We start from the raw sequence: 26,335 nt of genomic DNA on the forward strand, positions 1-26,335 counted from the left end.
ATACTGCTAACATATTTTGTTACAGTGTTCTCTTAGTCCTTCACCAAATGTCTAATTTCAGATCCGCTGCACATGCTTTCCTTGCAGGGTTTAATGTACGTGATTAATCTTGACTTGGCTTAATACTGCTAGGAATGTGGCAATGACCTCAGCTGAACACTGGCAAAGTGATTAATGTTACATGAACTGGGATATTTTTTACTCACGATCCTGAATAAACACAGACATGCTGTATTCTGTTACAGACCTTTGCTCAATTGAAAATGTACTGTGGTTTCAAAGAGTAATGTTTCAGATGCAATAAACAACGTTAGAGGAAACATGGCTCTTGTTAAAGAAAATGCTGTTTCAGGCTAAAGTCCCAGTGATCATAAAAGATATATGATGCAATAAACAAAATGAACCACAGGCAAGACAGGTCCATTCGATGACTAACCTCTGATTGAATTTTCCAACACTCTTTGACATTCTGTGAGATAAACTATTCAGAAAGGTTCCTATTAAATATAAGGTTGTAATTTCTTTTTCTTTTTTTTTTTATAATTTTTATGGTGAGGTCTAAGAACTGTGTGAATGTCTCCTATTGGTTGTTTGTGTTTTTGAATATTTTATGATATGGGAAGACAGGCAAACAGTTGCTATGATTGTCAAATGTCTTAAATCAAGTAGAGAAAATGCAATAAAACACAGTTTCCATGGCAACACATTGTAACCTAGTACCTCTGGATTATGAACCAGCTCACATCTATGATCATTATTTGTTGACAAGCATAAATTGAGCCTAAAAGCATAAATTTCCAAGATAAAACTGAAAGCTTGAGCTCAGTAATAATAATATTTAAATATTTCCAAGGTAGTGGCAGCAAATCAAGACTAGTTATGTTGTCATTTGCATAGTGTTAATAAGCTAAATGAAAATGCTTTTATTTTCAACCCTTTCAAGAAAGATGTAATAAATACATACATCTCCAAGCCTACTAATAGTAACTGATTGTAGTCTGTTGTGCCTTGCTGAAGGAATACAGAATGATACACAAGACTTTGCAATAAAATACTTTAATTCTGAGTTGCAGTTGTTTGACAAAAAACAGGAGAAAAAAAAGAACAAATATTTGAACACCTGATTGTTAACACCATCTCCTCTTCTTTGCAGTGTTTTCCCTGTTGCCCATTGGATGTTTTTGTAGGTCACCATGACACACTAAAGCAGAAAAAAGGAAATTAAGTTTGCTGGCAGAATTTACGTATGTCTTTCATCACCACATACGTTTCAAAAGCAGAAAGGTGATCACTTTGTCTGTTTTTCACAACTCAGTAAGAAATGACCAAAGCAAAAGGGTAATGAATCTTATTTCAATCACCTGAGAGCATGGAGTTGCAGTTCTCCATTCTTAGAGGCTCCAACAGACAGTGCACAAAGCTCAACCCCAGGAATGTTGGGCCTATTGTACAATCTCTGCAAAGCTGCTCAGCAGCCCTGCAGATCCCTGAAGCTGCCTGGGCAGCAACAGTCAGATACAAAGCAGTAGAGGGTTGCCCACATACTGGAAGTCTGATCTTTCCACCTCACTCTGCAGTCACAGAAACCATAGCCCAATTATTTGAGATTATCCTGTTTCCACAGAGGATCCAGTTTGTTAGTCTGTGGTTTTTCTACAAGCAAGTTCACTGTTTCAGAAACCTTCTGGTGTCTTATGAATAGCCAGGAATGGATATTCATCTTCCTTGCTGAATCAAAATCTTTGTGTTTCAGAGGCTTCAGCATAACTTTCTTGAAGACTCTGTGTCTCATTGCCTTTATGTTGTTGATGAAGTTTAGGGAAGAGACTTGATAATATAGGTCCTAAACACAGACCTTTGCTCGCATGAACTTGGGACCTTAGTGGTTTGTGTACATAAAATTAATTGTTCTGCTTTGCATTAAAATCCAGACAAGTCTGACCAGCACTAAAAACTGTAATGGGCCAATTCAATAAGTACATGCAGCAGCTTTGGGACCAGTGGAAGGATACAGCCACTTACAGCTGTAAAGTCTAGTTATGTGAATGAATAAATCCTTCTTAAAATACAGATTTTTTTTTTTTTTTTCTGGCTATCTGACAACAACTTTGTAGACATTCCTACAACGCTGTGTAACAATCTCTTGCCAGTTGCAGAAAGAAGTGATTCACAGAGGTTTTCCTAGCAGAACACACCTACTGGGTCTTCACAGGCATTGTCATGTAAATATCCACTTGAAGACCTTTAAAAATGCAAGCTACTTGGGCTTCTTTATGTACGACAATTGCTGTGACATATCTTAATGTGTATAAATAATACAGCAGGGACTCTAACTCTGTCATTATGCCTTTCGGCTTTTGACATTTTCTGTGGCTTAGGGAAAAATGCAGAGCTGGCTTTCATACAAATTCGGTGGAGCTGGAATTTTATATTCTAAAGATTACAGACATTCCCCGACATTGTCTGGGTACCTGAAGGGCAACACCAGTCCCTTAGGGGATTGAGGGAAGGTTGAAGTACCAAAGCTAGTTTCACCTGTTTTTAGAATATTTTGTGTGGACCCGAGGTTCTTATAAGTTTATTAATTCACTAAATGATGTATTGTGCCTGAAAAGAATCTTCAGTACAAAGGGAACAAAATGATATTTAAAAATCAGAGGCATGTAGTTCTTGTCACTTTATCAGTTGCCTACCATAAATAAACTCCATGAGGGAATGAAGAATTAGCAATAAATCATTGTCATACTAGTGTGGTCACAGCCAGAATGCTTTTTTTTTTTTTAATGAAATTCAGTAGCACCAATAGAAGCCAGTGGAAATGTAAAATATGTTCACAGCACACTGTACTTGAAGCAGAACCTTCTCCTTGGATGTCCCTGTGATCTGAAGATATTGTCCATATCTTGGTCAATGACTTTTATTCTAAAATTTTGACTTTACATTAGAATAAGGATCCTGTTTGTAGATACTCATACCAGATTGTTCATCTGGTATGAGTATCTACCTTAGTCCTTAGCTTAGCACTTCTGCAGTAAATAATGTCTGAGATGAGCCCTCTTGCTCTGTGTTCTCAGACCTTCACCTGTCTTGCCTATTGCATCTCCTCTGTGGTTTGCTAATGATAACGTGACTTTAAAATCAAAGTCAAAAAGCTAGAATTTTTAAATATAATCTGAATTCTGAGTGTGATTTCTGAAGCATATTTCTATATGAATTAGTAACCCCATAACTCTCTATGCTATATTTCTCAAGACAGTGCTAAATGTTCAAGCCCTACAGTGATGGACAAAGTGTAAAAAAACTCATTCAGCTGAGATAGCTGTAAATTTTTCTCAATTAAGCTCGTAAAAAAAAAAGAGTTAATAAGAAAAGTAGCTAGAAACACTGAACTTGGTAGCATCAAGTGTAGGCTTTCTTCAGAAGAGACTATAGTATTGTAATTTTAAGGTGATTCATGGGATGTATTGGTTGAGAGAGATGCTTGTGATTTCAATGACAGGATCAAGCATTCTTCAATGCTCAACAGGCTTTGCAATCCAAAGTTTAGTTTTAGTGTCAGTGGCTGAAACATCTCTCAGTAATATGGTGCTCCTTTTGGGGAGGCTGTTTCAGCAGACACCATAGTTACTGTGTTTTATATCTGGATTTGTTTCCTCCATGGTGGTGTAAATTCTGCTTTTTTTTCATCAGCAAAGTTCTCATGGGCCTGTTTCTCTGCCTTTTTATTTTTATTTTAAATTGTGTTCTAACTGTAACTTCCTCAAAGTCAGTAGAGTTATCTGGAATTAAAAGCAGAAGAACATAATTGTGAATTGGAAAAGCACAGGAACATCTATTTCACTCATTAAATTCCCAATTAAACACATCATTGGTCCAAATCATTTGCAGAGGCCAGTGCAAGGTCATGTAGTTTATGTCACTTAGGCAGAATAGTTTATAGTTGGCTTATCTGTCCTGCTGAGCAGATGATATTCAAATAGGAAATGTCTAAGAATTTTAAGGGGCCCAAGCAAAATCCACAGGAATGCTTTAAGCTGAAGAAACTGTTTAAGGTTTGGCACATAGTACATGTTTAGAGACTGTTTCCTTTGCCTTCCTTACCCCTGCACTTATTTTTTTTTTTTCCATTTTCTTTTTCTCCCCCTTCTTCCCTCTTTTCTTTTCTTTCAAATTGCTTATATACTTCTATGGATATTCACAACAGTTATAAATTTATCAGGGCTTGTATACTCACAGTTTTATGCTGAAATCACAATGAAAGTTGTAAAACAGAATTGGTGAATATATGATGTATCCACTTTCTGCATTAGCTATTGTGTTTAAATGATGTAGCTCACTAAGTTCACTGAGAATTTCCACAGAAAACCAAATTAGGCCTTGAATTAATCCAAATGAAATTACATCATACACGAGTTTAAAATTGGGCCTCCTGCATCTTGGCCATTAACACCTGTCTCTCTGATTCAAAAGTAGCTTCATCTACATTACAAATTATTTCAGCTAGAAGGGATAATCTATGTGGAGTTACAGAAGCTTAGAAGTAATAATGCAACATAAAACTCCAGGGTGTTTGTACTGCTGCTTTGTCCAAAACACACTAGTAGGGATGAATTTCGTGGTAAATTTGTGGGGTTTTGCGGGGTGTTGTAACATGCTGCAGCCTTTTGCTGGTCACTGTGCCCCTTTCCAAAGGCTACAGGAGGGCCCACAAGTGCATTGCTAAGCAGCCTGGAGGATTGTCCCTGGCTGCAACACAAACCCCTGCAGTGCAGCCGTGACCTCCCGGCTGAGGTCAAGGCACCACCTCTTGAGCACCGACGAGTCTGGCAGGGCAGCTCACGCACTGCTGCTCACGGCGTAGCTGCTGAGCCCCAGGGACACAATAGCAGCTGACAAAGCTGTTTGGAAGTCCTCCTTCCTTCACTGTGCAGGCTGCCCCATGAATGGCACATTACAACCCTAAAGGCTTATGACATTTGCATTTACTCTAATGCAAGTATGGCTATTGACTTGCATATATTAAGATTATGTTGCACTGGGACGAACATTTTTCTAGGGTTTTTTGATTCCACTTCATGCTTCACAGAGAGCATTTTTTACTCTGCTTTAATTAGTTTGCTCTTCTATTTGCTTTAGGAGGTAAATGTATTTTTCTAGCTTCAAGTATAACTTCTGTATTCACCATCTTCACAGAATGAAGCAGTAGCTGTCACAGCCAACATTTAATTTTTTCTAAAATCAACTTTGATGGGGGAAAAAAAAACCCATAAAAACAAACATCAAACAACAAACCTTCCTGCCTTGGGAAAAGAAATAAGACCAACCTAAACTTGAGATAGTTGAAATTATGACCTACTCAGATTAAGTGGGTGAAGGAAAGGCTGCTCTACTGGCATGCCCTTATTCCACCTCCTCTTATCATTAGTAATTCTATTCCATTCTTATCTGATTATGCAGGGACATATTAACTCACTGGCAAATGAATACGCTATGGAAAAAACTCCCTCAAATGCAAATTAAACAGGAATTGCTGATACTGAACACAAGGAAGCTTCTTGTACTCCTACCCGTCTGTTGACAAGGAGCTGCCAGCCAACCTTCCTATGAAAATAAAAGCCATAATCTAGCAAAAATTGCAGAAATTATGTCTTTCTCATCTCCTTGGATGAAATCTGATATTCAGTAAACCCTTAACATTCACCCTTTTTCTTATCTGACATTGTCTTTGAAATGCCACATTCCAACCTTTAAAATAAAGCAAAGATCAGAAATTAGATTGCTCATTTGCATCAAGCCTAGTTGTTGAACCCATAGATGTACTTGGGCCTCAGTGGTGCATAATTTTTTCAGGGGTTTATCATCTCTGTGTGATCAGATCAATGAAAACAGTAAAACTCTGGCATCTTGCAGGGTCTGACAGATGGGGCAGGAACCAACATTTTTATGTATTTTTCAGGGATTTCACTCTGGTCGTCTTTATGATGTTCACTAACACCCCTTCTTTTGAGCTTAAAGAGTAGAAAGTGTCATACATATAAGAAAAGTGGCAATCAAAACAATAAGAAAAAACTACCAAAAAGTTTAAAGATAATTCCAAATAGACTAGAGACCAAAATGCACGCAGACACCAGAAAATTACTTGTATCTTTTCAATTTTACTATTATTCAGTTTTTATTTTTGGACCAAGACTAAGTCTTGCTTAAATTGATTTTAGAGCTGTACTAGATTTTTTTTTTTTAGCCTACCAGTTATTTTGTGGTGAACATGTCACCATATTTTAGAAAAAATGGCACTTACTATTATTTTTTTCATAGGGTGAAGGTCCAGGTGGGCAGGAGAGCATGTGATGTAGCATGCATTTCTAGGCTAAGTACCTACTGTGCCTGATTTGCAGGCAAAACAAGGATCTGTACCTCAAGCTAATGTGTGGAAAGCATTGCAAACTGAATATTCAATTTTGAAAGTGCATGCAGGCCTTTATGTTCGTAAGCCATTTGTGTTAAGCAGATACTTGTATTGTGGAGAACTGCACCCATTGAGACAGCCAAAATCCACTGAATATGTTGTCAGGTGCACAGTCAAAAGTCCTGTTTTGTATCTACAGTACAAAGCAGTTAGGTGGCAAGCATGGAAGATGCAAAAAACACAGGGTACAAATGGCAGCTTGTGTTCTTTGAACTGCTTTCAGGAAAAAATAAGCTGATTTGCTGAGGTTCTATGTAAACTGACTGAGTGAAAACGATTATTTACTATTTTATATATGTCATGTCATGTTACTAATGCCTTTTTATTTTGTTTTATTTTTATCTAATGTAGTTTTATTTTGCTTCATCTTTCAAATTAAACAATGAAAACAAAGAACTGGCACAATATAAACTTACAATTTATTTAATACTTTGACTTTCCAGAGCTGAAATACCTCTGATCCATTTGTTTCATGGTGTTAGTTAGCTTAACCTTTTTAGATTTCTCCAAACAAAATAACTTGAGCTGCAGCAAGCCTGTTTGCCAGGGATTTGAACTCTGTAAAGAATGGGGGAAAAAGTCACTTAGCTCCTTAGTGTGTTGAAGAAAATAAGTTTACTCTCATTTGTGAGTTAGACTCCTGGTCACCTGGCTTCATTGTTGTTACTATGTCAATTCTGCCTGTACAATATACTCCCATTTCTCTCACTATTCCTGGTAACTGCTTCTTGAAATGTACAGGGCATTAATAAAAATAATAGCAAAAATAATATTCAATATGAATTCCCTTTTTCTATAAGGTAAAGTGTTAATATAACAATATAAACACAGAATATAATCTGTATGGAAAATATCTATCAAAGGTATGGTAACTGAATTAAAGGATCCCCTGTATTTGCTTGCTCAGGTTCTTTACACATAGTATTTTAAAGCATGTCTGATTTCATTTTCACACAACACTATGGCTATTCTTTTTCCAACAAAAAGAAGGAGAAAAGAACCAAACCTACCATATAGCAATTCAGCTTGGAACAAACAATATAAGCCAGTATTTCAGGGTATAGGACTTCAGCAGCTCTGAAAATGAGTGGAGGCCTATGGGGAATAGCCAGCTGAATAACAAGGTTGGGTGATTCTCAAATAAGGTTCAAAATATTTTTAGTAGGATAGTTCATATAGGAGCACTGTTTAAGTAAGCTGTTGATATTCCAGAGAAAATGCAGAAAGAATTAGAAGAGAAATAGAAAGACTGGAGAACAAGCATCATTGTGAAAGTTTTGGGGTGTGCAGTCAGTTTTATTTATCATGGAGAAGTTGAATAGATCGTTGGTCATAGTCACAAATTCCAGTAAGGAATCAGGAATTTGATTGTATGGAGCTCCATTAGAGATATAACTGCATGGAATGTATTGGTGATAAACTTAGATAAACTCAGATCACCTCAGTGCCATTTTGATGGGCAGCATTCATTCTAAAAAGAAAGGTCATTAACTGTTTTTACCATATGCAAAGACTTTTGATAGATTCTCCCTTGCTGGTTCAAACACTGGCCAAAGCAATAAGGAGAATATATTCTGAGTTCTGGTCATATGTTACAACCAGTTTATTTGGCTTTCTTCCTCCAGGCTTCTTGGTCAGCAGCACAGGGTCAGTGTGGTGCAGAGCTTCTCTTCCTGAGCAGCAGTGACCTGATACAACCACCTTTTCAAGGCAGAAAGTGCCTGTGAAGACCCAGTACATGCCTTGCTTTCTAGAATAGAGATGGAGAGTGGCAAGGGGCAGTGCAGGGATTGTCAGCATATTCTGGCCCTGCTGCCACAAAGAGCAGCCATCAACACTGTCCACAGCCTGGCAGGACACACGGAGAACTGGCAGGACACACGGAGAGCTGGCAGGGCTGAGGAATGTGGAGCTGGATCCATGGTGTGTGCTGTGTTTGTCATCCTAAGGCAGTGGCTCTCCCGCCTGATGGCAAGAGAGCAGCATTAGCTTAGACCATTAGAGTTCTCTAGCAATCATCCAGTCCTTGCATTAGCCTGGGGAGACAACATGTGTGTTTCTTGCCTGTATTTTGGTTGAATTTTTCTGTGGTAAAGATAAAAAAGAAAGCAAAACCCACCAAACAAAAGAGCACCAATTCATTCTGTATGAGTCACTAGAGACACATGAGACACACGTCTTCAAGTCATGATGACATTGAAATACTGGTGACCCTGCTGAGATAAACTCAGCTTCTAAATGATATGCCCATGTTATTTAAACATCTTTTTGAGCAGCCCATTTAAAATGGGTTGTCTTGAAACTATCAGTGCCCTTCAAGAGCTCTGTCTGAGTTTCCATATTATCTTTGGGTGAAATTACAAACCTCATTCAGCCAGTCACCATGGCTAGCTTAGGGTAATGAAAGTTACAGTCAGAGTAATAGGAAATAATTTCAACTAATATCTTATTACTACTGTGAATTCTGAGGTTTTGGTTTTCTGAAATATATGTAAATACAAAAACACGCACACATGAAAAGAGAATCTGTCAAACATATAATTTGGTATGTTTTCCAGCCTTTTACAGCTCCAGATATATTCTATGGAATATTTTATGGTGAATGTTTTCCAATTTAGCATAGTTATAGCAACTGAATATTTGACCCGTTTTCCTTGGAGGAATATTTTCAATGGATCCTTATACAGCAACAATCTGTCTACTCTTGTGAAAATTGTGGGTTTGGGCTCAGGTTTTTTTGTTTGGTTTATTGGCTTTTTAATTTATTTATTTTTAAAATTTAATGACTGCCACATTCCACTGCAAAAACATTATCACTGTACTCTTCTTTCTCCCTTACATCTCTGCTCCTTTTCATTTCAGGTGTATGATGTAAAGTCTTATTAATGAAGAAGCAATCTGTGATCAGCATCTGAGAGCTCTTTATGCCCTGTGCTAACAATGTTTTGATATAGTCTCCCCCCTCTCCCTCCCCCAGCTGGCTTCCCGTGTGTGCTGGAGCCCTTGCTGGCAGCCTGCCCGGCGAGCAGCGCTCCTGTAGATTTCAGCCTCTCTCCAGGAGTTGCCTGCCTTCAGCATAATGGGCAACATTGAAAGCAGCAAGGCGTTCGGTCGGCAAGGTCAGAGTGCCTTTCATTCCTGCAATAATCAACCAGTGTAGCTCTTCCTCAGACCTGGGGAGAGAGAAGATAGAGGTCAAAAGAGCAATTACATTTCACGTTGACTCCAGGAAAGGCTTGGAACACAAAACTGAAAAGAAAACAGCACAGAGCCTCCCTCTCCCACATTCCTTTTCCTGGTCATTATTATTAGAACAGTGCAGCAACCATGTCCATTATCAGCACTATAACATGAAGAACCATTTTCCTCCTGTGGATGAGATCTTTCTTCTCAGATGTTTAGTGCTGTCAGCATCTTGCAAAGGAATGTAAATGAGAAACACCATGTATAACCAGAGACAGTGAGTAAAGGCTATTAATTACATTTATATTTTAACACTAGCCAACTCTGGAGCAAGCAGTTACGCTAGTTTCCGTCTGTAATCTGTCTTTGAATTATCATGACTTTATTTATTTAGTGTTAAGATGATAATTTAGGGAATATAATTTAGATGAAAATGTCAGTAATTTTCATTTGCCATATTGTCATTCACAGAGTTGTCTTTATTTGACCCTACAGCTGCTGGGCCTAATTACTTTAATGGCATTAATTGTAGTGACCATTGAGATATTTTAGCTTTTAATTGCTATTACTGTACAGCTGAGATCACTGCAAAATCATCATGTTTGTTTCACAGACATCTTCTGTTGCTTGTTTGTATTCCTAAAGCATAGTCTGCCAACGATTTAGCCAAAAAAATCCCTGTGAAACATAAATTTTATACAGCCCTTTCAGCAGAGCAACCTGTAAACTCTAATGTTAATGTAGTGCGATAGTAGAAGAATGTAACTGATCCATTTACTCATTGCCCTACCCTGTCTTTATGAAAGCTGAATTAGCTCGGTGTTGACAAAGGATTAAGAAACTTGGTAGTGACATTCCTCACAGTAAACAAAGCCTTTCTCATTTCACATTTCACACTGAAGGCAGCCAGTTCAAGAGTATACACTTCTTTGTTTTCAGCTAGAGTGCAAACATGGCTTTATTCCATGGTTTCCTATGAAACGAAATGTGAGTACAATGTCTCTATCCCACAGAACACCTGGTATTATTCACTTCTCTGTTGAAAGCCCTATATCACTAACGGATTGAAAAACATATTTATTTTATCAACCATGACAAGCAACAGGATTTTTTTTTTTCAGTGGTGTTACTGTTGCATGGCAAGATGAAAAGAGACATAAAATTTGTTCAAGATCTTTTGAGTTCACATCTCTTCAAGTACAGTACAATTAGTAGCCAACACTTAAAAATCACATGTAAACAGAGCATTGCTCTAGGCAAGGTCCTAAAACTTAGACCTCACCAAGGCAAAACAAACTGAGGATTCAAGAGCAGCTGAGTCAACATGAAATTGGGATTTGTTTAGATGGTGGAAGCTGTTCACACCCCAGTGGACTGCACTGCTCCAGCCCTACCAGCTCTGACATCTCCCTGGCCATGTCAACATTTGACCCATTGGGAACAGAGGTTAAAATCAGTTGTATGAGTTGGCACAATTTTTTCTTTCATAGCAATGATATCTGCTAGAGACAAATGCTATTCAAATGGTTCACATAAGCTTTTGCAGCTGTGGGTGTTGTTGATCTCTATTTGTTGTTTGTTTTCCAGTGGCTACCATTTGCTAGAAGAATAGTTATGAAGTAGGAGTTCTGGAATGTGTATCACTGTGGAAGACTTGGCCCTAAAAGGAAGGTTTAGGATGGTACTGTAATGGAAAATTCTGTTATTTTCCCTTTCCTTAAGTTCAAATGAACTTTACTGGTCTTTCCTGGACAGGTCATGGGAAATAAGGCATTTGTAAAAATGTTCCTCTGGTAACACTCCTCCAATTATAATCAGCTAGATAGACTGTGTGGAGAAAGATACAGGAATATAAATGTTAACTTTCTCATTACTGTTCTACTAATTGCACACAATCCTTTCAGAATGTGACAATATGTATCAGTTTTCCCTTTTTAGTGTTTCTCTACCATGATGACTTTTTGTGAATTAGTAGAAATATACATGATGAAAATCTTCTCTGTTGAACAGATATATTGATTACTCACCTCTGCATTACCTGGGATAATCTTGACAAAGGAGATCCTGCATCCGTATATGGTTTTTATTGTGTATTGTTTCTGTCATTAAAACAGGTCATAAGAAAAGGCCATCCTGTACAACTAAGAAGAGATTAATAAAGAGAGTGCTTAACTGAATGACTTAATGCTGTGAACAGAGACAGAAAGGAGAAAAATGCAGCTCTTGTAACTTATTGCTAAGTCTGCATTGCCTGTGTGTTTCCACTCCTAGTTTATTTATAAGTTCTGTACCAGCAGTATACAGAACTTATAAATATTGTCTAATTTATAAGACAAAAGAATCCATGGAACCCTTGTGTCATGAAGCCTCATAATTTATTGACAATCTTATGCTGCAGGATTAGGCACCTGTAAACTGGCAGCGCTGCCAAAATCACAGCCATTCCCATGCACACCTCACGCTCCCATTCCCTCCACTGTGCTGACCAGCCGCCTGCCAGAAGCAGCACTTGGGAAGCAGAGACTAAAAGCAGATAAGGGAACTGATCCATCTGAAACACATGGAGACAGACAAGGTCTGTCTCTGAGCTGTATCAGTTTCCTGATCCCAGCTCACGGCACAGCACATAAGTGCTTTTGGTGGCTCTGTCTGCAAGGTGACACCAGTCTGGAGAGGATCAGCTAGCAGCTAAGAAGTCAGAGACCCCTGCAGCAGCAGGAGCGGCATATGGACCTCATAGTATGGCTTTAACCTCCTGACATACTTCTGTGATCTCTTTCCTCAACTCTTCTCTACTTAAGGGAAGCTGACATTATAGCAAACAAAATCCAATGGTTCATTGGCTAAGTGTGTCTGACAGCAGCATTAGAACTGCTCAGAGATACATTCATGACTGTGATTCACCTTGCTTAACTGCATACCTTGTGAGATGTAGTGTTCCTACTTTATATGTCTCATGGAAGTGTTCAAACTGTGGTCTCAGTGCATGAAGAGATGGTGAGCAAGGCCTTGATGTGTACTAGCCAAGGAAAGGTGAGGTGTCCCAGCTGACCTCAGTGACTGTAGCAGAGCTCTGGGTAGACCTCATTTACTGAAATCAGCATTTGGATAGCTGACTGACAGAAGTACTTCTTTCAAACAAGAAAGTCTATTAGACACTGCTTAGTCACTATAAGGAATAGCTTAGAATAGTACCAACTTCCCAAACAGCACATGATATAGTTCAGTCTTTAAAAAAAAAACCCCAAAACCAGCAACCAAAAATAAAAAACCCAAAAACTTACCCATAAAAGTCAGGAAAAAAACTCACATCAACATCGTTTAGAACAGGAGAAAGATCAATAGTCTGTAAAATGTATGTGCTCTGTTTATGGAAAACTAAGCAATATAAAACATATGGCAATGCCACATGGAAAGAAATATTTCAAAAAATATTTGCTATAGGCATAAGCCTGTCAAGGGAAGAGTTAGTGATGGAGCTCTTTAAACAATGTTAAGCGTTTCAATCCAGATTTGACCTCGTTTTGTACCTTCATCTCTTACTGATTGAAATTATTTATTTAATTCCATTTTATTTTATTTCCTGGTAACTCTCCAGACTTCTTGGAATCCTCTAAAACTTAATACTCAATCAGAAAATGTAGTATTTCCCAGTAAAATCCCTTATTCATTAAATTGCCTATTATGAATTTTCCTGTTAACAGATTCTCACAGACTCCTGAAGGAGGTCTGGCAATAGCACATCATAAAAAATCAGCAAAGTCTCCTGTAATCTTCAACTCGTTCTCTTACAAACTTGCAGACTTGCTAAATACTTACAAAAGATATGAAAGATTTTGTGGCATGCCCCAAAGAGTAATGAATATACAGTATGGGATGTGGATGAAACTAGTAGGCTAAACTTCTGCAAAATCAAGATTTCTATTGACAGAAACTGCTCATGGAACTGAAATTATTTCCTTTCAGGCCAATTGTTACCTGACTATGACAACCTATAGAAAACTAGGAGGTGAAATTCTCCTTGAGGATAACTCAAAAATGTCTCTGTGCGCAATCCCTGAATCTCCAGCTATGTCTTTCCAACAGTATCTCAATCTCCATAAATTCCATCAAGACTTGCTTTAACAGTGCTGGCTGCCAGTGCTGGTTCCCAGTGCTGTTGTTTGAAGGGATTCCTGACCTCTGATCACATGGGAGAAAACCCAGCTTCTAAGAACACACATCTGGAAGCACGGTAATAAACAGCATATGCTCACGCTGGTCCTTCTCTGCCATTTCACCTGCACATTGTCAGCGGGCAAAGTGCCACCTTTGCCATTCAGACTGAAACAGAAGATGGCCCAGCTTCTGCTGTCACAACATTTATGTCAGTGCTTCAAGTCACAACTTCATGTCTTCTCATGTTTGCCGCACCGAAGTTAAAAGACGGGTAACCTGCATGTACTACAGCATGTAATTGCATTGCATGTTTGATGGTGAAACAAGCTGAGGTGTTCTCCCCTCCATCTGTCCTTGGCTGCTTGCTTGTACTTTCACACAATTAGGAAATTGCATCATAATAACATTAATAACTAAAAAAAAAAAAAAAAAAAAAAAGCTGGCATTACTGTTTTAGAGGACATCTCGAATATTTTGATGAAAAAATTGCCTTCAGATTCATTGCTGTAAAAGAAGCAGTAGTTACCTCTGGGATGAAGAACCTTGAGAACTGCTGAGGAAAAGTGAGAACCTAGAAGAAAATGTATTTAGGGAAAATCTGCTTATTGTGTCCCAGCATTATACATTTTAAATAAATTCACAAGTGGCGTATCAAGGAAAATTGTAATTCATTTTTTCTGGTGGTGTTTTCCAGCTTAAGAGACAGTTATGACCTTTCAAACATAGATTTCCATATACTGTTGTTATCCCCAAATTATGGTTTAAAAGATTGTTGTAAATTCTGCAGGAGCTATAATGGATACTAGGAAGTTCTCAGAAATAAGTTACAGCCCAGTTCTTACACCACAGAGTGCAGTTATCTCAAATATCTGTCAGGACAAAATATTTTAATTTATTACAAATAAAAGCAGTTAATCAGCAAAGTCTTGGGGAAAATGAAAAAGCTGTGAAAGAGTAGTCCAGATGAACACCTTATATGCATGAGAACAGACTATTATTTTTTTCCCCAATAAAGGTAGGCATGCAAGTGCTTCAGAGGGGGTAAGCAAAGATGCTAAAGTCTTTTTAGTGACTCCTTATATGGTTGCCAAAACTTCCGGAGCTTCTTCTTTGTCCTAGTTTCTCTCAGTTAGCATTCTTTAGTCCCAAATGAAATCCCTTTGAAGACTTTATAAAATCCAGGAATAATATAATTCACTTTTTATGTGCAAAGGCCAGAGGTGCTTCTCAGTATAGCTCCTCAAAAGTGTGACTTGGATGTCAGGCAAGACTGTCGTGCTGCGCATTGAATCCTGAGCTTTCCAGAATGTGAGGGGGAGGTTTTCTCAAACTCAGTGGACATTCATCTAATCCCTAAGCCAATGAATGAATAACACAAAGATAAAATTGATATAAATACTGATAATTTTATTTTACTGTTTATTTGTATATCATATTTTGATATAACTATATTTAATTTATTATTTGTTAATTAGGCATTTTCATTATTAGCTTACTTATTTTAATATAAATGTAAATAATGAAACTATTTAAAACAATTTGGGGGATTTTTATTTTTGGAAAACAAATCTATACTGGAGACATCGTCTGAAGAAAATCTCAGTAGTTCTTTAAAACATTTCTCAAGATCAAAAATACTGCAGTTGAATTTGTAATGTTGATTTGCTCCATTTTTTTCCCCAATAAAATGTCCAGAATTTAATTTTTTGTTTACATGGTGGTTTACAAGACTATTATTGAGAGCAAGAAGCAATTGAAAACAGCAATTAATGTCTGAGTGTGAAGATCTGCCATCTTCAAATTTTCTATGCTTTGCTCATGAGGAAAAGTAGAATTGAAAATACACCAAACAATGTGCAATGAAGCTTGGTCTACTCATTTAGAAATTCAAGATTGTAGCATGATGTCCTCACCTTCTAGATTCCACGGCATCATAGACAGACTTGTCAATGATGGATGCTATTCAGTCTGACTCGGAATGGTAATTTTCCTCCCCTTTCAGTATACAAGACAGAAAGGCAAGAAAAGAAACTTCAGTATAATTTCTTCATGTGAGTTTTAACAATCACTGAGTGAAAAGGTACTTCTTGAATTTCCTTCAACAATTTTCTTGTAAAAACTGAATTCAACTTTTGAAAAAACTGAATCATTATCCACAGAGTAGGTGGTGTAATTTCATTATGATCCACATTTGCTCTTTTGCTTAATAAGTGGATGTAAGCCTCATTTTATCAGACAAAGCCAATCCTTCTTTTAACAGTGAAATCACTAATGGCCTGATATTATTTTCATAAATGTTTAATTGCTGTCCTCTTTAGTGCCTTTCTTGCTGTTTACAGCTTTTGGCCATTATATCTTTGCTTGTCTGCATTCTTTTCAGTTTTCTACTTTTTCTTTGTCCTTCTTTCTTTCTGACTAAACATCTTCCGATGCTCCATGGTACTGTAATCAATTGCAATTAACTTTGCCTGCTTATGTTTCTCCTTTTTAACATTAGTACTCCATTTACTTATGTAGTCCTACTGTCTTCTAGCTCTGCCTTTGTGGACTAATATAACAAAATTGTCTAATAAGATGTGTTGTGTCTGTCCCTTTCCATGCATATATGTACAGCACAAAGAAGAAAGAATCAGAAAAATTTCTAGACAACCTGTTCCCACTTTGTGGTACTGCTAATCTTATATTATTTTCTTTTAAACGAAAGAGCAGCAGCAAAAAAGGCTTATGAGTACCTTAGACCATACATGCCCTATCATTTGGTGATTTAGGTGGTGAAAAAGAAGAGGGAGGTGATGGTTGAATTTCCCTCAGGCTGGAGAGACACCTGATGAGATTACTTTCTGTGCAAGTTTTACACTTCCTATTTAAAGGAGAGAGGAATGATCTTCAAAGGAAAGATTTTAGATAGCTTCCACAGGAGGATGGAGACTTTTCCTCAGAACAAGGATGCAGTGCCAGTTGTCTGGCGAGGATGGTAGTCCAGCACTCTGTGTGCTGGCAGTGCACATCCTTTTTGGGATGTGCCTAGCTCCCCCCAAGCCAGCCAAAGGCACACCATGCAGCTCACTCAAGGAACCCTCTCTAGCACCCTGGCCAATTTAAAGCTAGAGCTGTTAGGAAAATCTGGCCCTAAGTAATCTGGGGAAGAGATACCATGATAAAATTTGGAAAAAAATCCCTGAATCAAATCACTTACTTTTAGAAGGCTATTCCTTACCAAACTAACAGAGAAAATTAGGTTCTGCCTGACAAAGCAGGTATTAAAACAGGCTGACTTACCCACTGAAGTCCAACATTCCAGTTTAGCATTTTTGGTAGAAATACAGCATGATATAGAAAGAATACTGCCCTTAAATTTGGCTACCTTGGGGAATTAGATTCCTCTGATATTCCATTGTCACCTGTTCATAAAATACTTGACCTATTGATCTCAGAATGGTAGTCATAGTTATAAAAATGTATATTTCACTTAGGAAGTGTGTTAATATGACAGTGCAATAACACCAAAGTAGGAGACAAGTTCTGTTTGATATTAGAACCAAGTTCTCTTCTGCAACGTTTAAAATAGTTGCATATGAGCAAATGCAGGTAGGAGTGAACACTGCTGACACTGGTGGAAGAAAGGAAAAAATGGTAATATTTTGCCAGGAAACACTTTGTGGGTAAATCATTGTAGTGAGTATATGGAGGTTTTATATAACATGACCAATGAGGCTATCCCTAATGCAATTCATGAATTTGCTGTAAACAGTCCATGCTGAAAATCATACAGGAATTCTTGTGTTATAGATACAAATTGAGATTTCTGATCAAGGATTCCAATTTTATTGGCTAGTTAGGTAAATTGTTTATCATTTGCATTTGCAAGGATTAGGGAATGTTGAAGGTGTGTTTTCACGTAAAATTGTGTCTAGTTAGATATGTTAATTGCTGATTTCCTTGAGGGTCATGATACAATAATTTTATTTTTTGGTACTCTTCAAGAAAAATCCCATGAACAATAGTCAAATTTTACCTCAAATGTAGTGAGAGAATTTTATTTTGCTTTGCAGACTTTTGGAAGAACTGGGAAAGGCCTAAACCAGCTTGTGATAGTAGACAATTGTAATAAATATTATCAAAGTTCTAGGGGCAATCTATAACATTTGTAGATAATTCCTCTCAAGTTCCAGCTCATTTTTAATTTAACCACTTGAATGCTACACAAAAGCCAGCGTGCTCCAGTTGTCCTGGTATGAAAAGATCAGTGAAGAAAAGGATGTTTTCTCCCATTCTCCCAGCAAGGAGGAATATTTCCTGCACAGGTAGCAGAAGACACACAGCAAGGAAAGAAATGAACAGATGAAGGCAGCAGTAAAGAAGGAAGCAAAACCAACAAACAGACAAGCAAGAAGCAAGCAAGCATTCTCCATGAGACAGATTACAGTCCTGGTTTCAAGAATGCTTCTGTAAAAGAATGCTTTCTTGTCAAAGAAAAATCTCTGCAAACCAATTTTGCCCTGGCTGTCCTTTGAACAAACAACTCTATGGAGCCCTGGACCCTTTCTTAACTGCGGCTACTTGCCACAGATTCACTGTGCCTTATTTTTGAGTCATGAAAAGGGAAAAATGTGCACAATAAGCAAAATTAACATGTGTAATACAACAAACAAAGGTTCGTCTAGAATCCTGGGGTTAACCACATATAATAATAAAAACGAAGAGTGGTAGTAAAAACAATTACACTGCTAGAGTTGTATAACAAACAAAAATATTTATCACTGACATTTCAGGTTAGAATTTGGAAGGTCAAATGTGCAATCATGCAGAAAAACCTCGCATGTGGTAGCTTGTCTAACCTGTTGTGAGTTGCTGTAGCTGAGAGGGGATCAGACTTGCTTCATGCAATTATGTCCTGACAATTACACAACTCCCCATGTGCAAATATCAAATTCACATGCTCAGTCTTTTTTTAGAGAACATACACACTTACATGTGGAATGCATTTCTGACTCTTTGAAACAATAAGAGTGCTCAGCTTGTATTTTGTGATGGAAATTCTTGTCCAGAAAGTGGCAGGAACTTGAAGGCTGGGCCATCACCTGCTTGGGATTACAGGTGGCAGAAAAGCACTGAGTCCTACCCTTCACATGTGTGACCTGCTCCAAAATACTTTGCTGTAGCAAGCTAGCAAGCCTTTCACACAGAATAACAATAGGAGAATAAATTACAGGAAAAGAGTAAAGGAGATCAAAGATAATTCTATTCTCCATTTTAATTCTTATATAGGAGTGCAAACAAATAGCACTATTATGGTTACTGATTAAGAGAATGTACTGGTTGGAAACCTGCAGAAACTCAGGTGTCACAAGCAATAGATGTGCAGCATAATAAAAGCCTCACCACTACACAAGTTTTCACAATTTCTTTTGTCTTCCTCTGATAGTTTATGCACTACTATTAAATAGTGTGCTATCATAGTGCCCAGATGTACTCTGATGAAGTCCTCAGAGTTATCTCTCCAAAGAAAACAAAGCTTTCCTCTCTAGCAGTTCCTTGCTAATATGAGGTTGCTCTTACAAGTGAAGGCTTTCAACCAAAAATTTAAAACATTCAGCTTTTTTACTCTGTAAAATTAAGTGACCTAATTTCACAAGACCTTTGTGAGTAAATTTAAAAGAGTGGTCAGCTTAGCTGATTTGGATGCATAAGCAAAGTGTGTATGTGCCTCCAGATGCCTGCAGAATTTGTGTTTGTAAGCCTTAAGGTCTGCAAGTTCCTGTTTGCACAAACTTACATGAGTGTTAACATGCCTCATGAGGCTAAATATGCTAGCCAAAATCTACAATGAAGATGCCCTCAGAAGCCCTGTGTTAAGACAACTTCGTAGTCCTCAAGTAGCACATCAGAGATTTATCACTGGACTGAAAGGGTCAGCAAAGGCTAGCTGTGAATGGTCCCCTTGGCTCCGCTGCAGTTCCTGGGCCAGAGTGTTGCAGGTGAGTGATTTTTACCCCAGGGAATGTGGCTGTGAGCTCGGGAAAGCAGCTGAACAAGGGGCCTGTGACCGATGCCATAGCTCTTCATACCTTGATAGCATCAAGTTATTGTCCCTGCATGGGTGCCATGCAGTCCAGTCTGATCCTCAGACCCAGAGAGCTTAGTGGGGTTTGCTGGTAATTGCAAACCAAAACAAGTCAAGTAATGGTGACCTCTGTAAATACAGCAGTCCTGCCAAGGACCCTAGGCTGTTTTACAGAGCAAGCAAGGGAAGGAGGGTGCAGAGATTATGCACAGCTATCTCTTCATAAAGCACAACCTAGCTGACCCAAAGGCATAGCTAAAAAGAGATAAATACTGGAATCTGCTTAGCTTTGTCTTATTTGTGCCGTGTAAGCATAATTTTGAGGTTATGCAAAATAATTTTGTGTCAAACCACAAAAAACCCACCCTGTGGATCTAAGGTTTTACTGTTGTTTTTGTGAAGGGAGTCTCATGTGCTGTTTTCTTAGAAAATGAAGCTCAGTTTATAGCCATATGATTAAAACAGACTCTTTCCTCTCCCCTAAAAAAATAAAATCACATGAGCTCACTTACAAAAGATCCTGGGGTTTGCTGTAGTGTATAAAAACACTTAGCACCATTAACTATTTCCTGGGATAATCAACTCATGTAGCAGCAGGGTGAGTAAATGAGTGAAAGGCCTCAAAGAATTTTTATTTCTTTCATCCAAAGCCTGCTGTAGAAGTGTATAAGGAAAAGTTGTAGGGACAGTTTAATAATCACAGAAGCAAAAGAAATAATGAGAATGGGGAGACCAATCAGATATGAAAGAGGTCAGAGGAGTATCAAGCAGCAAAAACATGATTTTGTTTTTTTATGAAGGTTCATCATCAGGTTATGTGACAATAGCCAATTTTAATTTTTATTATTATTTTTATTGTTCTTGAAATACTTTTTGAAATTCGAGGGTGAAATCAAGATATTATTATTTCCTTGGCTGCAATTTTAAGAAATGTTAATTAATTTTTTTAAAACAATTTTTTGGAATGGTGGGATTTTGGAGTTTTTCTTGAGTTCTTGAGGATGTCTTTGCTAATCACCTGATTCTGTGTGGTGCTGGGTGACCTCCACTGTCACTGAGACATTGAAGCACTCAGCAGCATTTGCAATGGGCCTTTTTTTCTCCCTAAAGTCTGAGAAAAGTACTCAGTAAACCAAATAGCTATTAAACTAAAAAGAAGAAAAGAAAGCAGAGAGTCTCATAGTTCCAACGTATGTAGTGGCTGTAATGCCAAATGCTTTATCTTACAGTGGCCTTGGCTTAACTTTCATGTCAGGACTGACTGAACTGTGCTCAGACAACGGTGCTCACTACTGCACAGGCTGCTTCAGAGAAGACAGAGCTGTTCCTTCACCCCAGCTTCATCCTTTGCCATGCTGTGCCATTGTGAAACATCAAGAGGTGCTGATTCCAATAAGGGTCATGTTGCTAATAGGGGAGAAAAAAAAGAAAAGTGCTCTCTCTGCAAAAACTGCATATTAAACTTGTGATGTTTAATTTGATTCTGCTGAGTGTGGGCTGGTATGGACAGTTCCAGACTCATACAGTGGAGGATTTAATGCCATTACGATATAATGAAAATCTAATCTCCACCCCTACATCCTTGCAAAGAAAGAGAGCCAGGGCATAACTGACTCGAGTGCCAACTCCCTGCAGTGCAGTTCCTGTCAATCCAATGTGTTATAATATGAGAAATGGGTGCTGAAATGTTTATGTCAAATAGGGAGGTGTATGAGTACTCTTAGCTGAGATAAAACACAACCAAAAAGAGGTCGTTGAAAAGGCACACAGCTGCATGCTAAGAATCCCTCACTATCTGTTCAGAGCTCCTTTGTTGCTGAAGGAAAGGGCAGCCAGCTGCCTGGGCAGCCTCAGCTGAAGTGGGAGTAGGTATGGTATAGTGCCCTGGAAATCTCCAGGGCCATGCTGATTTGCATCTGCTGAGTGTTCAGCATGTCTGCAGAACAGCTGATTTGTATATACAAGCTCCATTAGAAATTTAACTAAGTCTCACAAATTCTGGTATTTAAGTAATTCAAAGATTGTTCTTCAACCAGCTGTATTTCCTAACTTATCTGCAGCAGTTAGAACCATAACAAACCTGTTCACAAACCTGCGGAGCTGTTCTCAGCTGTCTGGTTGGAGTAAACCTGCTCCCTGTGAGCATAAAACAGCAGGTATGTTTATTGTGTGAGTAACAAGGTCACTGACCGTTCAGCTGTAGGAGCAAACTCGATTAAGACTGGTGATAATCTTTTGAAAGACTGTAATTTATCTCCATTTGAAGAGTATTATCTTTGTTCTACAGCTATCACGGAGAACAAGGTTAACAAATATTCCATGATGAATTTTTGAAAGCTTAAGTCAGATCTTGTATGTTTAAGCTTTCTAAATGGCTGTCAAAGACAAGGAAACAAAGTGTCAAATTTGTACACAGACCTACCTAATGGCCTTTATCTGAGAGAGTGGTTTGTGATTTATACGGTCTCTACCTTTACTTAAACAATTTCTCTTTTGCTCTGTAGTGAAGGCAATTTTATAGCATTACTCACGTGGGAGAGATTAGCCCCAAAGACTGATCGTACTGAAGGAAGTAGGAGATTTAAAACACTCAGAGACATGATGCAAACCATATGATAATCAGCTTTTATTACTAATTGCTTCTGAATTGTCAGTTAACTGTATTTGGATATAAAAGTTATAAGTGCATTCTATTTTAAAAGCGATTTTGCTCATAAAAAGCTTTCAATTGTCCTTAACATTTAAGTCAACTGTGACCTTCAATGACATTGCATAAATATGAATAAAAGTGCATACTTTTTATCCTTGAATAAACATTAACAACATAGGTAAATAAGAGAAAACTCTCTACATGATTTACAAAATCATAGAAATTCTACTGTGAGCAAAACAGGAAAGAAATTAGTCCTGGATATGCCTCCTGGATATTTTTTCTTTGAGAATTATTCTTGTAGTGTCTTTCTGGGAGTCTTGTTGCATACAGAATTGGTATCTGGATAACAGATAGAAGACAGATATGTAGCTAAGCATAAATATAAATTATGTATATGTGTATGGGTATGCATGTGCTTATGGATATATATATGTACACATACATACACATAATAAGTATGCATTTAGGCATCTATATCCACAGACAATATGTCTATTTAATCACAAGGTCTATAATTTCAGGAATATATAAGAAAATTGAAAAGTAGAAAAAATGTATCAAGACTAGGTTTCTTTGCACATATTCATTCTGTTGAGAATCTTGTGCAATTCCTCTGGGATCAAATGCTCTCAACTGGTTTTTCACACTGTAGATTGCTGGCTTTAGTGAAAAAGATTTTAAGACTACTTATGCATGAAGATACATTAGTGCCACTCAATTCAAGAAGTTGTAACTCCTCTGTTTTCCTCAGGACCTAGCAATGAGACTGTGGCTAACATGGTTTTAACTCTGCCAGCTGGCTTCCTGGTGAACCCTGCCACCAGTTTCAGCCAATTTGTGGTTGCCATTTGGTCTGAGAATTAGCACTTGTTGAAAGTGCATTAAGGCTGTCTTGCACTTTAAAACAGTGTTTTTCTCTGGATCTTTTTTGAGCAACTGTTCTACTATAGATACCTTGTGGAATTGCTAGAAAGGATTGCGGACATGGATAAAAATGTAGTCCCCATGGTACAATATAGTCCTGTGGTTCAGGTGCACTAATGTATCAAGGATCAACCTTGTAATATGAAAGAGAAATTATTAGACCAATATTTTCTGTTTCCATACTGTCTAATTTTTTTTTTTTTTTGGCTGTCACTGCTATAGTATTTGGCAATGAGAATGCAATTCTTTTCAGGTACTTTGATCCAATCCATAGTAATTATTAATGAATGATGAGACTAAAACAACAAAGAAACACTATGTTAACCTTTGGCTTGATCTCATCTCCAGCCCTTTAGCCTTCCAAACTCTTACTGACTTGTTAACTTTCAATGCAAGAGAAGCCTGAAAATTACAGCAGCCTTAATTATCTCAGGCAATTTACCTTTCATGCAATTTTTGTTTCTTTAAAAGTATGCAAACAAAGCTGTAGTGTCATAGAGTGCAGACAAGGGAATGGACAGTCAATGAGAGGTGAATATTTCTCTGCAAGGGAAAATGTTTCTCTGGTTCACATTATCTACTAGTTATGATGTTTGTGTTTTTGATTCTGTAGTCTAAACGGTGAAAAGAGGAAAAAGACACCTCCTGTATATATTTATATAATATAACACTTTGTGACTTACCATGGAGTTACATAGCCACTGGAGCTTGTTTATAGTCCAATAAATAAGACCTTTCAAACCCTGTTTGAGAGGCTGTACTTTTTTAGCTTAACTAAAATATCTAGCAATAATGGAAAATGAAACTAATATGTCAGTATTGAAAAGAAATATTATCAGTCCTGACTAAAATCAATGCTTTCTTCACAAATTTTATTTTATCTTATTTATAGACCTTTCTATTGCTCTCATCTTCAAATTACCTATGGTTTTCATAGAAACCAATGAGGTTAGCATCAGACATCACCTGGGAGATCAGAAAGATTAGTGTCTTCATTTTTCAGATGAGAAAATGGAGTCCCACCTTTCAGATGTGGCTTCTTTCAGACCACAGAGAACACAGGAAACTGAACAAAAATTGATCATCGTGAAAATATGAGTTGAATTTCAGTTGTTCTACTTTTCAATCCAACTCCTTCTTTTTAAGTCTTTTTCAAACACGTATTAAAATATATGTTTTAATACACATATTATCTGTATATGTGTTTTACACATACAGCTAATATAAATTGATTTCACTCAACATACCTACAGCTATTAAAAGCAAAATAAAAATCTGCTGATTGAGAGGAAAAAAGAGTGAAAGAAATATAAGACATATTGTAAGATTTTTAAGAATATAGCATAAATGTGAATAGTCACATTCTTCTATAATTAGTAGTTCCACATTCCAGAAATATGAACTTAGTAGACTCATAATGTCTATATGCCTCTTTTCAAACATTAATTACATTACATTCATTGTGATGCTTGCATGTTCTTTCCCTATTTTTGTGCTTAATTTAATCCTAATTATTTAATACTTCTGTGAACTTATTTTATTGTGGACTATGTTTTTTCCACACAATAAAAGGAAAATAATGACCTAAAATCTAAAGTGTGTGTATGTAGGACCTAATCAATAGCTCTCATCAGACACATTCCTCTGGCCTTATAAATGCTATGGTTTCAGTTGCTGTCCATGAAAAAGAGAGTTAAAAATTACCCAGGATTGTTTAGATGAGAAGAAAGGCAATTAAATGATAAATTAGTGTTAACAATTTTGCTTATGACATACAAGCTTCATTCCATCTCATCCAGCAAATACAGTAATCCAGACAAATTATTCATTAGGAACTAATTGGCGCCATTGTTGGGAGGCAAGATTTTAATGGCCAGTTGGTTTAAAGAAGGATTATCTGAAAGGAGTTGGTCAACTGCCAGAAGTGGTTTGCAATGACAAATTGCTCACAATGAATTGTTTAGAGAGAAAACACTACTTTTTGTTTATGAAACAAATCTGCATGCCAGTCAGTCTTGCTCAGTATGAAGGATGTTTGGTATAGGGTCATGAATGCAACAATGGTTTGCTTTTCTTAGTATGTGCTGTTTATTTCTCTTGAAGCTGTAACTGCTAAATAGCAGCAAAAAGTAGTTAGCAACTCCAGAACTGGTTCTATTATTGTAACAGAGAAAGGCTGCCTAGCAGTGTTTTCATATCCATCTCTTTTTTTCATTGCCAATCTTCCTGTATTCAAGGAGTAATCTGAAAATACCTGTGTGCAATGACTTGTAGACATTTTCAGGAATTCTAATGATTGTACTGGATCATTTAAATTCAGTAACCTATCTTCCACTGCTGCAAAGCCTCTCTGAGTGATTCAAGCCATCTAGCTCCCGTGAAGAAGCAATATGATTGCCAGTACTCCCTCAGAGCTGCTAAGAAATAACCATTAAAATTTACTTTTAACAGTGTTTCTTACAGCACAGTAATTTAATGATATGTGTTGTTCACCGATGTTGAAGAGGTAGATGTTGCACAACAGACAGTACAGTCAGATTAATGGGTTTGCCAGCAAATGTTATTGTAAATAACATTGTAAATTGTAAATGTACTCAGAAGACTGCAATCAATTTTCTGCACAGCACAAAACACAGCCCATGTCCAGTTGCACAACACTGCATGACATTCTCCTCTTGCCTACACAGAAAGAATTTCCAAGAGGCCATGCTGCCTTTCTGGTGCATTTATCTTTGTCCTAGTCTAAATACAATGTAAGCTTCCCTATTCTTTAAAGACAATACTTTCGCGCATGGAAAGCCTTTGTGCAAGAAAGTTGCTATGGAAATCCATTATAACTTTTTTTTCTTTTTTCTGGCTAAAAAGCCCTACCAGATAGCTCTATATA

At 37.5% G+C, this 26,335-nt stretch overlaps 2 long non-coding RNA genes across 2 annotated transcripts in view; one reads left to right on the top strand and one right to left on the bottom strand.

The window, feature by feature from the left end:
* Positions 1-264: 264 nt before the first annotated feature.
* LOC135290110 (uncharacterized) lies at positions 265-24,581 on the top strand. The gene is made up of 6 exons (XR_010352819.1): positions 265-1,284; positions 8,092-8,389; positions 9,329-9,926; positions 11,237-11,330; positions 11,764-19,785; positions 21,101-24,581. It is a non-coding gene; the product is annotated as an uncharacterized LOC135290110 (long non-coding RNA).
* LOC135290111 (uncharacterized) overlaps positions 15,412-26,335 on the bottom strand; it is a 32,090-nt gene continuing 21,166 nt past the window's right edge. Inside the window, exon 3 of the long non-coding RNA XR_010352820.1 lies at positions 15,412-15,802. This is a non-coding gene — a long non-coding RNA (uncharacterized LOC135290111). The remainder of the gene's footprint in view (positions 15,803-26,335) is intronic.

Source organism: Passer domesticus, chromosome Z, assembly GCF_036417665.1.
Source record: "Passer domesticus isolate bPasDom1 chromosome Z, bPasDom1.hap1, whole genome shotgun sequence".
NCBI classification, from domain to species: domain Eukaryota; kingdom Metazoa; phylum Chordata; class Aves; order Passeriformes; family Passeridae; genus Passer; species Passer domesticus.